Raw genomic sequence first — 14005 nt, 5'->3', positions numbered from 1 at the left:
AGCTGGGTGACCTTGGGCTCGCCACGGCACTGATAAAACTGTTCTGACCGAGCAGTGATATCAGGGCTCTCTCAGCCTCACCCACCTCACAGGGTGTCTGTTGTGGGGAGAGGAATGGCAAGGCGACTGTAAGCCGCTTTGAGCCTCCTTCAGGTAGGGAAAAGCGGCATATAAAAACCAACTCTTCTTCTTCTTCTATGCAACAATGGCTCTCTGCAATGAAGGGAGTGTTGGACCCATTCTATTTCTGCCCATCACATGGCTGATGAAGCAAAGCTATCCTGTCTGCAGCATCCCATTTGGATAACCAATGAAATATCATTTTTAAACTGGGTTAGCAGCCATTGTCTTGGGAGTCACACAAACAATTACCTCAGCAACGTGCACAATCAAGGGAAATGGTTTCAAGGACTGTTTATCTTTTGGTATTCAGAGTATAGGTAAAATAAGGGTTCTTTAAGTCACTGTGCCTGAAATTTAATGGCCATACTAACTTACGACCAGCGCACCAAAGAAGAGAAAGGGAATTTTCGTACTGATATCCACCAAGTGGAATCACTAAAGATCTAAGAACATTAAAAATTCAATTATAGCTTCAGAATTATGCGATTCCTTCCCAGTAGCTCCTCCTGTGATTAATTATTATAATGGGTTTGAAATAGCTGTTATTGCAGGACCATCTTAGGTTCTGAGGGCTAAAGATCGCAGACTGTCAAAGAGAGCAGGGTTATAAAAAATACACACTTTTTTGTAATAAGAAAAGGGAGAATGTAGTTTGGGGGGGGGAGTAAAATCAAGGTGGTTATTTTTATCTGCAGTTTGGAGGTGTGATTATCTTAGTTGGCTGATTGCTACCTAAAGGGATTCGGATAAAAATTAAGCCTTTCTTCTGAAGTACACAATTAAAGTTCATTGCCAGTGTTTCAAGGCAAACTGCCTTTTGCCGGTGAAGAGCACATGCCTGGGAGCAGATGCACCTCTGGAAATAGAAACAGACGTTTTCCTCCCTGGCTTCATTGTACTTTATCAAATGTGACAACTTCTGCTCGAGATGAGTGTCTCAGGCTGCCCCCCCCCCACTCCAAAAAAAGCCCCTCGTTTGATTTAAGCAATGGCCACATAACATACAAGTTGGAAACAACTTGACTCTTATTACCTTATTTCCCTCAGAAAACACAAAACAAACATGTACCCACACAAATGTCTTGGTGAAACGACAAAATGCCTCCTTCTCCCAATCACTCTGGTTTCATCACAAATTTTACAGCCTTCTCTTTATATTTTTAGCCAGTGACATATTCTGCCCTGCCCCTCAGTTCCTCTGTTATCCGCAGACGTTTAATAAGATATTCTCAAATGTCACCAGAGAGGAGTAATAAATATTCAGTACTCATTTTTCTTCGATTCAAAATGTTTACTCCAGGTTGTTTAAAAAAAAACAAAACAAAACAAAAAACAGCCTTGGTCTCTTAGTCTTTTGGCTTACCATGAAATGAAGCTCTTTAAATATCGGCTTTTCTTCTCCGTATGTGACACCAATCCAATCTCTCACCCCTAGTGAAACACAGCCCTTCTCTTGGTTTTCATGCAGTAACTTCCCCTCCCGATTTCCTCCTGATTTCGGTGGCATGCATTCTCTTGCTTCTCACGTGGAATGACTTCAACACACCTTGGAACAGAATGGCATTTATAGCTGGAGAGGAGAACAGAATCAAAAAATGAAACAAAGCTAGATTATATTTGATCATTCCTGTTAATTTTATTGGATTCAGAAATAGGTTTGGGGAAACTACCTTTAGCCATAGGCCATCATGATCATGCCTAATCCATGCATACTTAAATAATAGAAAAAATGTATACATATCCTTATCCATTGTTCCTCTTAATATTTGTGAAGCAGCCCTGGGGTGGAGAGTGTCCTGACTGTCCAAGATGGAATAGGGCCAATCCAGCAAAGCAAAGCAAAGCAAAGCTGGTCACAAAAGCAAAGCTGGTCACACCCTTATTGACCCTCCCTCTTCAGCTCCCGCCCTCCTTTCCTGGACACTAGACACTTTGCTGTCAGATGCCTGAGAGAGACACACACAGAGCCAAACCGCAAACCAGCCCTGATTACCTGCTATGGCTCCTGCTGCGAGGGAGAGAGCCAGACAGATATTGACAAACTGCAAAGGAGCTCTGTTCTGTCCAGCCAGGCAGCTTTTGGCTGGAGTTCTGAGAAACAGGAGATATTCTCCCCAGTCGCTTTAAGAGAAAGGATGCTGGGTATTGTAGTAGGTTTGCTCTTTCCTGTGTTCCTCAAATGCTATTGGAACTTAAGCCCAATTTCCTGGTAATAGTCAAGGCGGGAAAATACCCCTTCCTCTTTCGTTCCAAACTCTTTGTTAGTCTTTAGCCATACCCAGCAGATGGATGCCTCACTCTTTTTCACCTACCTGAACTTAAAAAAAAAGAATCACTTTTACCTTAGAAGAACCTTTGCAATCGTGTAAGTGATGCGTAATTAAAGTGATCTAAAAACGTTTGGTTTGAGTTGAACACTTTCTGGAAGCAGCTCTACAGCCATTTGAGCTGTGGGACAGAATAAGCTCCAAACTGCAAATGATCCTTGCTAGGAAGGAGCTCTGTTTACCTCCTATGGCTCCTGCTGTGTGTGTGTGTGTGAGAGAGAGAGAGAGAGATCTGCGCCTGCCGGTGTCCCCTGGGTCCTAGTGCCCATTGTATTCCTGGTTGCAATGAGCTTTCTTGCTAGTATGTACACATAAGGTAATATAAAACGTATAAGCTAGTAACTAGAGAGAGCTAAAATTGCTTACAGATTATGAAGTTAAAATGAGCATAGTCTTTATTATTTTTGAAGGGGGGGAATAAAACATTAAAAACTCTACTCCCATACATGGGAACTAATTTCTCTGGCAGGAAGAGCAAAGACCGTCAATACCCCAACCCATTTTATAGGTTATTAATTCACAGGGTTTCCGAAAGTCAGAAGCCAGTTGACAGCACTTAATCTAAAAAAAAAAGGGCCAAGGGAGGGGAAAGGGCATAAAGGAAGCACATTTGGGGGATGTGAAAGGAAAATGATCAGGAGAAGGGAAAGTTAAAAAAGCAGGAAGACAAGGGGTAAGTTAGATTCAAATTAATTGGTCAGAAGTAGCACAAGAAATTCAGAGTCCAATAGCACCTTTAAGACCAACAATAAATCTTTGTTGACTAAATCTTTGTTGGTCTTCAAGGTGCTACTGGACTCTGATTTTTGAAGGGGTAAGTTAGTGAAAGAGAGAGCCAAAGAGGAGGCAGGCTGGCTTTTCTGCTGTGCTTTCCGTTATGGAAAACGGAATATATCCCATTAGAGTGGCATTCTGTGAAACCTCCTTGTGTCGCTAGCCTTTCTCTTTGTCTTCTGGGAAATTATTAACTTGGCAGCGTTATTAAACTTTGTCATCTGTTATGAAGCAGTTACTGTTTCAGAGGACTTCCAGCTGATATTTTATGTATTTATTCATGGATTGTATACGACAATAAAAGCAGCTTTCCTCCATGATGCATCGGGCCTGGGGCTCCAGCTCCTCTTTGCCCGTGGTTTTGTGGCACCGTTTTCCATTCTGCCTGTGTTACCAAGGGTCAGAGCTAAGCAGCTGAGAGAAGAAGTTAATACCAAGTGGAGCCAGGCCAGCTGAGTGGATTTGGTTGTGAATATGCCTCCTTTTATGAGCCTCTTGTGGCGCAGAGTGGTAAGGCAGCCGCCTGAAAGCTTTGCTCATGAGGTTGGGAGTTCGATCCCAGCAGCCGGCTCAAGGTTGACTCAGCCTTCCATCCTTCCGAGGTCGGTAAAATGAGTACCCAGCTTGCTGGGGGGTAAACAGTAATGACTGGGGAAGGCACTGGCAAACCACCCCGTATTGAGTCTGCCATGAAAACGCTAGAGGGCGTCACCCCAAGGGTCAGACATGACTCGGTGCTTGCACAGGGGATACCTTTACCTTTATGCCTCCTTTTAACTGATTTTTTTTGACAATATGTGCAAAAGTCATGCAGAGGAATGTTGCTGGTATTATGGAAATAGTTTTAGACAGAGAACAGCGACATGGCTTATTTCAGGGGTGGCCAAACTGTGGCTCTCCAGATGTGCATGGACTGCAGATGTGCACAAACTACAATTCCCAGTGCTGTCAGGGACCCATGGGAATTGTGGTTCATGCACATCTGGAGAGCCACAGTCTGACCACCCTGGGCTTATCTGACTTATTTTTAGTTAGTTGCTTCAGTGCTCTGGTTTTTTGGCATATGCATTGGCATGCCCTTTATATGTACAACTAGGGACCAAGCCCGTTGCATTCAGGAATACAATGGAAGAACTCTGCAGATGGCCTCCCCCTCCCCCAGGACCTTGAAAGGCTGCAGGCAGCTGTTAGGGAACTCACAGGCAGGGACAGCTCTCACATGGCAGGGATCTGTAACCTCCAACCCTCAGAGGTAAGTGGAAGGAGGAGGGTGTGGTAAGGAGTGGGGGACAGAAGGCGATTGGCTGGCTGCTGAACAGACAGGCAAACCGGTTGGAGGAGGTGAATAAGGAAGCAATGAGACATACTGCTCCTCCAAGCCCTTTCAGAAATATATTATGTGGAACAGATATACATTGTATACATACATGCAATAAAGATATAAAGTTCAATGCTGATTTGTTGATGCACAAATGCAAAATAAGCATATTGTATGGAAGACATTTATTGCAAAGAACGGGAGCAAACATTTAAGTATATTCAATTTGCACAACAGAGAAGCAAACTCAGAACAGGACATTTCAGGTCGAAACAGCAGCGATAACAAGTTCAAAATGATCAGTCATTTATCTTCCCCTTATATTCTTTGGGAATTTTACCCGTGGAAATGAACCTCCAAATGTCCTTCAAATATGACTTCAATGTGTGCCATCTCTGGAGATTAGTGAGGTATTTGTTCATATGTACACAGTGGTGCTGTCAAAGTGTGTGCTGGGCTGGGATACTGGGGCCATAGGGTGGGATTATGGGGCCTCCCTATGTCCCCCTAAGAGCATTGCACTCTACTAGTTCCAGCCTGTTTGAGGTCCCTGGCCCCCATTTCGGCCCTGACTCCAGCCTAGTAGAATGAGCTGCCAGTGGAGATCCTGGACCTATCAGAACTATTGACATTCCAGAGCACCAGCAAAATAGCATTCTTCCACCAGGCATACGGTTGAGGCCAAAATGAGTAACAGAACACTGAAATGCCCCCCCCCCTTTCCCCTTCCCCTCCAGGGGAAATCAGAATCAACTATATAATCTCACTAATTTAATTATTGGAGCTCCACTCCTTATCTTTTACAGATAACAACTGCTGATCTACATATTGCTTTATGCTTATGCTTTATGATTTTAATCTTTGCATAAATTTTTATGTTGTAAGCCTGCTGTGTAGGGAGGGGCGGCCCAGAAATTAAATAAATAGATAAACGGTTCACAAGCTCAGGAAAAGATGCCAAAAGCAAGTCATGAAGACATCCTGCCTGACATATTCCACCTGCGCCAGGTGAGACAGCTTGTACCATAACTCTCAGAGCTGGACCTAGCTGCAGTGATTCACGTGACGGTCATTTCTGCAACTTGCTCTACACAGGGGTGCTCTTGAGGCTGCTCCAGAAACTCCAGCTGTTCCAAAATGTGGCTGCATGAGTCCTGACAGGGACTCAGTGACCCATTATGCACGGCGGCTGTTATGCTGGGCGGCTGCCATGCTGTTGTGGCAGGGCAGGATGCCCCACTGTTCCCCATGTACGCACAGGACCGGGGCTTCCCCGGCGTATGTGGATGCCCCGGTGTAGCACACGCACATGCGCTGTACGCCGGGGCCAGGAAGCCTGGGACGCTGCCGGGTAGTGGAAGCGGCCTGGGGGGGAGTGATGAGGGACCGGGCCCCCACAACACGCTATGGCAGAGGCAGGGGGATGCCCCTGCCGGCTCTGCGGCACTGGCTGCAGATTGAAATCCAAATCAGGTTCAAGATGCTGGTTTTAACTTTTAAAGCCCTAACAGGTCAGGCATACCTGTGGGACCACGTTTTCCCTTATAATCCCCCAAGAGCACAGATCCCCACAACATCTGCTCAGGGTCCCTGAAAAGGCCCTGGCCCCAGCCTGGTGGAATGAGCTCCTAGAAGGGCCTCGCAGGGATCAGTTCTGCAGGGCCTGCAAAACAGAGCTATTCTACCCAGCTTGCAGTCGTCTCCAAAGCTGACATCCATCATGGAAGCTGGCTTCACTGCTACAGGAAAGGGGAGAGGAAGGCAGAAGATCAGCTCCTGCTAAACCTCCCCATCTGAGATTCCAGTTACAGAAATATAAAATTTCTTTACATTTTTAATCTTTGTCTATTAATGTTGTTAATGAGCCTCTTGTGGCGCAGAGTGGTAAGGCAGCAGACATGCAGTCTGAAAGCTCTGCCCATGAGGCTGGGAGTTCTATCCCAGCAGCCGGCTCAAGGTTGACTCAGCCTTCCATCCTTCCGAGGTCGGTAAAATGAGTACCCAGCTTGCTGGGGGGTAAACAGTAATGACTGGGGAAGGCACTGGCAAACCACCCCGTATTGAGTCTGCCATGAAAACGCTAGAGGGTGTCACCCCAAGGGTCAGACATGACTCAGTGCTTGCACAGGGGATACCTTTGCCTTTTTAGGTTTTAATGTTGTTACCCACTCTGAACATTTAGAAGGGTGGGATACAAATGAAATGTGTTTTTTATTATTATTATTCATATTTATTTATTTGATTGATTGATCGATATACCACCCCTCTTGGACCTGCCGTCTTGGGGAGGCAATCAACAGTTAATTAGAACATAATAAAAACAACAACAACAATAAACTCAATTAACATTAAAACCAAGCAGTGCATTTTAGAGACTACTAAAACCGTTATCAGCACCAGTGACTGTCGCTGATGTCAATTAGACAGGGGAGGAAGGAGGAAGACGAAAGGGAGGCCTGGAAATAGATGGTCTAACTTCTTGGCTGGCCTCAGGCATAGGCCAGATGAAAGAGCTCTGTTTACGCTGTCCATTAAAGGGCACCTCCCATAATACCATTCACTCCAGAGTCTAAAATTAACTAGCTGCAGCCTTTAACGAGCACAAAAGCCTCTTGGTATTCATAACAGAAGGAGGGCCTTGTTAAATCACAGCAAGCTCTCTCTATTCCAGCATTATCTCTCCACCGCCATTCTGATCTAGGCAAGAGAGGACAGGCAAAGTGAGAGTCATCCATTTCCCCCTCCTTAGGACTTGATATTCAGAAGTGTAGTGCTCCTGCTTGTCAATGTTGAATTGAGCCATCATTTCTAATGGCTGTTGATAGACCTATCCTTTGTGTGTCTGTCTATTAGTTTTCCATTTTCAGACTAGGCTGTAGTCAACCTTTCGCCGTCATGTTTAAGTAACCACAGCCAGTCTACTTATTTTGGGGATGAAAGGACAAGATTACTGTATCAGAGACCGTCACTTCTGTGGAAGGTGACACCTCTCTTCATGGGCATTAACCATATTGTAGTCCTCCACTCTGACCAAGAGAGTCAAAGCTTTGTAAATGCAAGGCGCTGTGATGTGGAATTCAATGCAGGCCATCAGAGCCTTCTCTGCTGGAGAGACTGAATGGATGTTTTTATGTGTCCGCCGATGAATATCAGACAACGTATGTGATGATGGCGAAATGATAAGGTTGAAGGCAGAGCTTTTCACGTCCACCGGCTACCGCTTTGACCGTCTGAATATGTCACTCAGGTCCAGATAAGCAATGAATGTGCGCCGACGGCTTTAATGGAAGAGCGGCTCGTGGCACCTTGACAGTGTGAAGCTGCAGAACATGGGGTGGAAATCATATTCATAATATGACATTAAAAACATAGCTTGCTTTCTTCCTTTTTGCGCCAGAAAATGCCAGCGAGATAAGGTCACTCGGTATGTAGGATATTATAACGGCTTCAACACAATAGCGCCAAAGTGCCCAGTGTGAGGAGCTTTTCACTCTGAGAAAGAGCCATTATTTCTATGACCGTTTTAAAAAAAAAAAAGTCTCTCAATCCAGTGTACTCTCCCTGTCTCAACATTTATGCATTTTTCTGGATGGCATAATGAGCCACCTTGTCCAACGGTATTGTGGGAGAAACAGGGACGTAATGTTATCTCTTATCGTCCACTTCCTGAATTTGTAACTTGAAAGTGCATCATTAGTAGAAATTGAAGTTGAAAGTGAATCAATAGTATAAATTAGCCTTTCTCAACTTTTTTACCATTGAGAAACCCCTGATACATTCTTCAGGCTTCGAGAAACCCTTGAAATGGTGCGATCATGCAGAATATGGCTGGGAAGCATAGCTATGTACATGCCCACCTGGGGCCCAGCCCCTTCCCACCCCTGCCCCACAATCATTGGCCATTTGATGGGGGCAGGTTGACAGGATCATATATAGTCGTATCACCCAATAAATGTTAACAAATTTACACACACACATACATATATACATATACATATACATATACATACATACATATATACAGTTTCTCTCAGAGCTTTATCAACCTCACCTACCTTACAAGGTGTCTGTTGTGGGGAGAGGAAGGGAAGGCTAATATAAGCCACTCTGAGACTTCTTTGAGCAGTGAAAAGCAGGGTATGAAAACCAACTCTTCTGCTGGGAAGGTGCTACTGGTAAACAGTGTCTCCCCCCCTCCACAGGTCCCCATGGCCTCATGGTGCTTCTGTACCCCATCTACAGTTCCCCCATCTTCCATGGTATTGGTCTCAAATTTGCTCTGTTGTGATGGTCTTGGAACGACTGCAGCAAGAGCAGGGTGATATGCAAATAGAAAGGGAGTCTATATCCTCCCAGTTCCAACCACAGCATTATTTTCCCTGCTGCAATTGCCTGTGAGGGTTACCCCAAAAGCATTCCTCTCTTCTCAGATTGCAAATTGCAAAGCTCACATGACTTATTCATAAGTAAACATTTCCAGGGCAGAGGCTTTTCCTGACTACTCTGGGTGCTGGAGGGCTGGCAGGGAGCCCCGCTCCAGAAGTTTCGCAGAGGCTGTGCCAGGAGGCAGCTCGCTCCACCTGTTCCACCATGCCCTCTGACTTGAAAGAGGCTAAGAGCCAGGGCAATTTACTGGCAGCAGAGTATGCCCTAAGGTTGGCTCCTCTTCCACTCAACAAATTTCTGACACTGGCAGGAAGTTGGAGATCAAGAGCTCTTATTAGCCTTTCCCAGTTGTGAGCTTCTTCCTGATTAGGGCTAAACTACCAGGGTGGGCCATTCCTGGCTGAGAGCCAAGACTTACTCATGAGTAGACATTCCCAGGTTAGAGGTTTTTCTTGGCCACTCTGAATCAAAGAGGGCCTCCCTTCAGAAGGCACGCAGAATCTGCCCTAGGAGGCAGGTCACCCCCCCCCATATCCTCTGGGTTTAAAGAAGCTAGGAGGCCAAGACAACTTACTGGCAGCAGGACATGCTCTGAGACTGCCTTCTCCTCCACCTAGAAATCTTCTGAAAATGGCAGAAATTTGGAGGTGGAGAGCTGAGTTCTTATTAGCCTTTCCTGGCTGAGGACTCTCTCCTGATTGGGGCTAAACTACAAGGGTAGGCCACTCCTGACTGAAGGCCAGCTCCTAATGGGAGGGTGAGTCATCTGCATGCAATTTGAGCTTATTGGCCCTTATTAGCAGAGTGCAATTTGAGCTAATTGGCCCTTATTGGCAGAGCACAATTTGAGCTGATTGGCCCTCATTGGCAGGGTGCAATTTGAACTGACTGGCCCTCGTTGACAGAGTGAATTTCAAACTGATTGTCCCTCATTGGCAGGTTGCTCTGTTTCTATTTGTGACACACCCCCAGGGAGGGCCAGTCACCTAGGGAGTGAGTTGTCAGTTTGTATTTTATAAGTCTACCGAGGCCGGACCAGTCTGCTACTCGTCCCACCGAGCAGAGTGGTCTGTTCCTTCGCCGGACACTTCTCACATTGGGGGGAAGGTGGAGTGTGGGCCCGCCCCAATCAACAGGGCATCCTGCATCTGGGAGCTGAGGGATTTGAATCTCTCCTTGATTTTCCAATTCTGGCTGACTATGACCCAAAACTGATCAGCATTCACTGTGGCCACTGGGCCCAAAGGTTTGAGGCTTGTTGGGCCGTTGCCTCTGCAGCGGTACTGCCCGCCAGCAATGGCCCATGGAGGGTTCGTTTCTCACCTGCCAGCATACTGATGGGTAAGACCATAGAGTTCCTGCTGAATCCCAGAGTGGCATGATACCACTTCTGGGTTCATGCCCAGAGATGATGTCACATCAACACAACAGCTCCCCTTCCCCACGTTACTGTGTGCCCATTTCCTGCCAATGGCTGGCAGCCATAGTTTTATGTAACAGGGTTAAGAAAGACCTGTCTCTGCCAAAGGCTCTGGAGAGCTTCTGGCAATAAGAATAGATAAAAATGAGCTAGAAGTGATGGAGTAGTGTTTAAGAAAATGATTATAATCTCCGAACTGATCATTCAGCTATTGGAAATTGGATTTGGTTCCATACTGGAGACCAAGCTCTGATCTCTCTTTTTGTATTAAGAAATGCTGCTTGTTATGTAAACATCTATGAAACATAGGGGAAATGGTTTAGAGAGTGCTTTCCAGGTATGCTAAGAAATCATGTGTTGAGTAAGATTCTAGGTCACTGTAATGTCACATCCTTGAAGGAACAAGGGCAGCAGAGTTGTTTAGGAAACCAACTCTGTTTAGGGAATATGTTTTCTTTCCTATAAGCTTGAAGTGAGAAGGGCTGATCCAGGGACCCTATGCCACAGCAGGGCCACCAGTCCTGGAGTTGACAGGTTGAAGCCTCTAAATCCAGCCCTATGAGTCAGACATGTTGTGGTCCTATAAAATTCGGTGTAACCCGGTACTGTTTCCACAGGCTTTTGATGAACAAAAGTTCACTGTGACTTTTCCCCCTTTTGTTCCAGCTACACTAAAAACTCACAGAAAGGTTTTCCAGTCTGGCCTGTATTTGGATAACTCAGGCTAGGCAAGGACCCTTGGCCCAGGGCTGACAGTAAGATCAAGGGTCAGCTCCATAGTAAGGTGACCAGATTGTCCCACTTTTGGAGGGACATCTGGGGGCATCTGGCAAATTGTACTTATGTTGAAATTTTAAAAATATATATTCCAAAACTATTTTTGCATTCTATGCATTCTTTGTTGCTCCATATAGACCAAATTTTTAACAAAGACCACCCCCCCCCCACGGTCAATGGCGTCCCACTTTACCAATGTTAAAATCTGGTCACCTTATCCATAGGCTAAATTTCTGTGCTAGTTTGAACTTACCCCTTGCAAGGAAGTAGAAGTTATTATTTTTGTGGTAGTTCTGGCTGGGTTATTAGCTGATAAGTGCCAGGAGTCTCCATTAGAATCCTGGCAATAATAGCAACAGATCAGTCAGGGTACTAAGGATTCATCTCTCTGTTTCCAAACTCTCCACCCCCTCCCTTCAGAGCACATGTCATAATCCTTCTCAAATGACACCATGCATAGCATGGGCCACCAGGCTTCAGAAATTCACATTTGCATAATGTAGCATGTGGATAATTATGTGTAACAGGCTCTCTACTTTGAATGAAAAGACAAATCACACCAGGGAAGCATTTCCTACTAATTTAGGGAGCTGGGTGACAAACAAAATATACATGCTTGTGTTGAAAATGTCACGCACGTCAGCATGGCATATTGTGGTGTGACATGTGCATCCAGATGTGAATATTTAAAAGAGATTGGGGGGGGGGATAGCCAGCCTCTATGATATCTGTGATTACAAAGAAAACATAGTTGGCGTGTGTGCGGCAAGAGATATTTCATCAACCGTGTTTCCGTGGCTGGAGGAATTAACGATGAAACGAATTAACCCTTGGAAGCCTGCAGTCCACAGCAACCAGAAGCAAATGGTGTGGTAATTGGATTAGGCTAGAGCTGCCATTGGTTAGCTCTGGGGCATCTGGTGGACTATTGTGGGGATGCTGGACTCGACAGACTGCTAGATTGAGTTAATTAAATGCGTCTGAATTTGGACTGCCTGTTCAGGGGGCATCAGACTTGACTGTTCATTAAACCAACTGGAATTTCAACAATTATTTTTTATAGATCTCCGATAGTTTGTTAATTTTGTCAGCAGTACGATCTGCCAAGCTGGTTAATACTCTCAGCTTTGCAGCAATGGCACTTAACATGTACACACACATACACACAAGCTGAAGATCAGCTCTGTGTCTGAAGATAACCTAATTAGGCCACTTTTGAATTTAATAGGATATTATCTCCCGAAATCTGATTAATAAATCAAATAACAGGCTTATGAATAAAGAAAATAACATACTGCCAAAAGGACTGGAGTTGGCATATTCAAAGGGTGAAGAAGAAGTGTTGGTTTTTAGGATGCTTTGGGCTGATCCTGCGTTGAGCAGGGGGTTGGACTAGATGGCCTGTATGGCCCCTCCCAACTCTATGATTCTATGATTCTATGATTCTTTTTATACCCTGCTTTTCACTACCAGGCATCTCAAAGTGACTTATGATCACCTTCCTTTCCTCTCCCCACAACAGGCATCCTGTGAGGTAGGTGGGGCTGAGAGAACTCTAAGAGAACTGTTGTGTGATAATAGCTCTAATCAGACTGTAACTAGCCCAAATTCATCCAGCTGGCTGCAGGTAGAGGAATGGGGAATGAAACCTAGATTGCCAAATTAGAAGCCGCCGCTCTTAACCACTACCCCTAAGATGGCTCTCATCAAGTCTAGATTTATCATTCCACGTTTCCATTCATAATCTTGCAAATTTCTATTTCTACTTATTTCTCTAAATTGTGAAGTGTTAAATGTCACTGGGATCACTTAAAATATTTCTTCACATTCACATGGGTCACTTTAGGGATGACAGTCACATGATTCATCCATATGATTATTTATGTATAGAGCCTTTTACTATTGCTTAGTGTAACCTAAGATTATAGTATCCAGTTCTAACCACTGAAATGCTTTGGCGAAATCATCACCATATGCCGAATCACCACAGATTTATTCTTTTCATATTTATTTACCATTTGGCTTTTATACCACCTCTCCCCACAAGCGGCTTAGGGTGGTTTGCATAGCAGCAATACAACATGGTATTAAAAATTCAATAAACACATTAAAATCATAATAAAATCCTATACAACCCTACCCTGTTCCCACCAGCACTGCCCATCAGTATATGCCCCAAAAAGATGAAAGCGAAAGGGGGACAATAACATGGAGAGGAGAGGGGGGAGCCCCTCTTACGGTTTGGGCCACCATAGCCTTCTGGAACAAACCATCTTGTTTTCTTACGAGAAAGTATCTAATCAAGTATCTAATTCTGAATAGAGCCAGATCTGCAAAATGGAGCTAGGGCCAGGAAGAGTGTGTTTGACTATACAATGGAAGCATCAGGAAGACAGACTCGAACCAAAACCCTTCGTTAAAATACGAAAGAGTTTATTTCTTGCAGATCATTCCAAGACAATACAAAGCTCAGAACGGAGGGCAAATACAAAGAGTAGGTCTTTTACCCCAGCATTTCCCGCCCAATTCCCTTCTCATGTTTTTCACCAAAACAGAAAGCAATACCAGGTGCCCTCTGGGCCCACATCCAACCATGATAACACGTTCAGCTCTGGCCTTGGGTACTTCTTCCAAGATAGTGCTAGTTACAAACTACTGCATGGCAGATAGATCAAGGATAAAATGCAGACAGGCAAAATGGCTACAGACAGGCTAAGTAATAACTCAAGACAGAACAAAATATAGAATGGTTACACAGATAGAATAAATCATGGCAGTAATCAGCAGATTCTGACAGGAAGGAAGCCCCAACCAAGTTTGCAGAAAAACCTGAAAACATGAGACAGAGGTAGAGAACTTCAGGGGATTAAAACTCATAAG

General features: G+C 44.8%; 1 long non-coding RNA gene across 1 annotated transcript in view; it reads right to left on the bottom strand.

The window, feature by feature from the left end:
- LOC143820710 (uncharacterized) overlaps window positions 1-14005 on the bottom strand; it is a 49855-nt gene that overhangs the window by 17247 nt on the left and 18603 nt on the right. Inside the window, exon 2 of the long non-coding RNA XR_013225478.1 lies at window positions 1487-1693. This is a non-coding gene — a long non-coding RNA (uncharacterized LOC143820710). The remainder of the gene's footprint in view (window positions 1-1486; window positions 1694-14005) is intronic.

This window comes from Paroedura picta, chromosome 1 (assembly GCF_049243985.1).
Source record: "Paroedura picta isolate Pp20150507F chromosome 1, Ppicta_v3.0, whole genome shotgun sequence".
Classification (NCBI taxonomy): Eukaryota; Metazoa; Chordata; class Lepidosauria; order Squamata; family Gekkonidae; genus Paroedura; species Paroedura picta.
The sequence above is the reverse complement of the archived record's forward strand: the minus strand, read 5'-3'. Positions and strand labels throughout refer to the sequence as shown.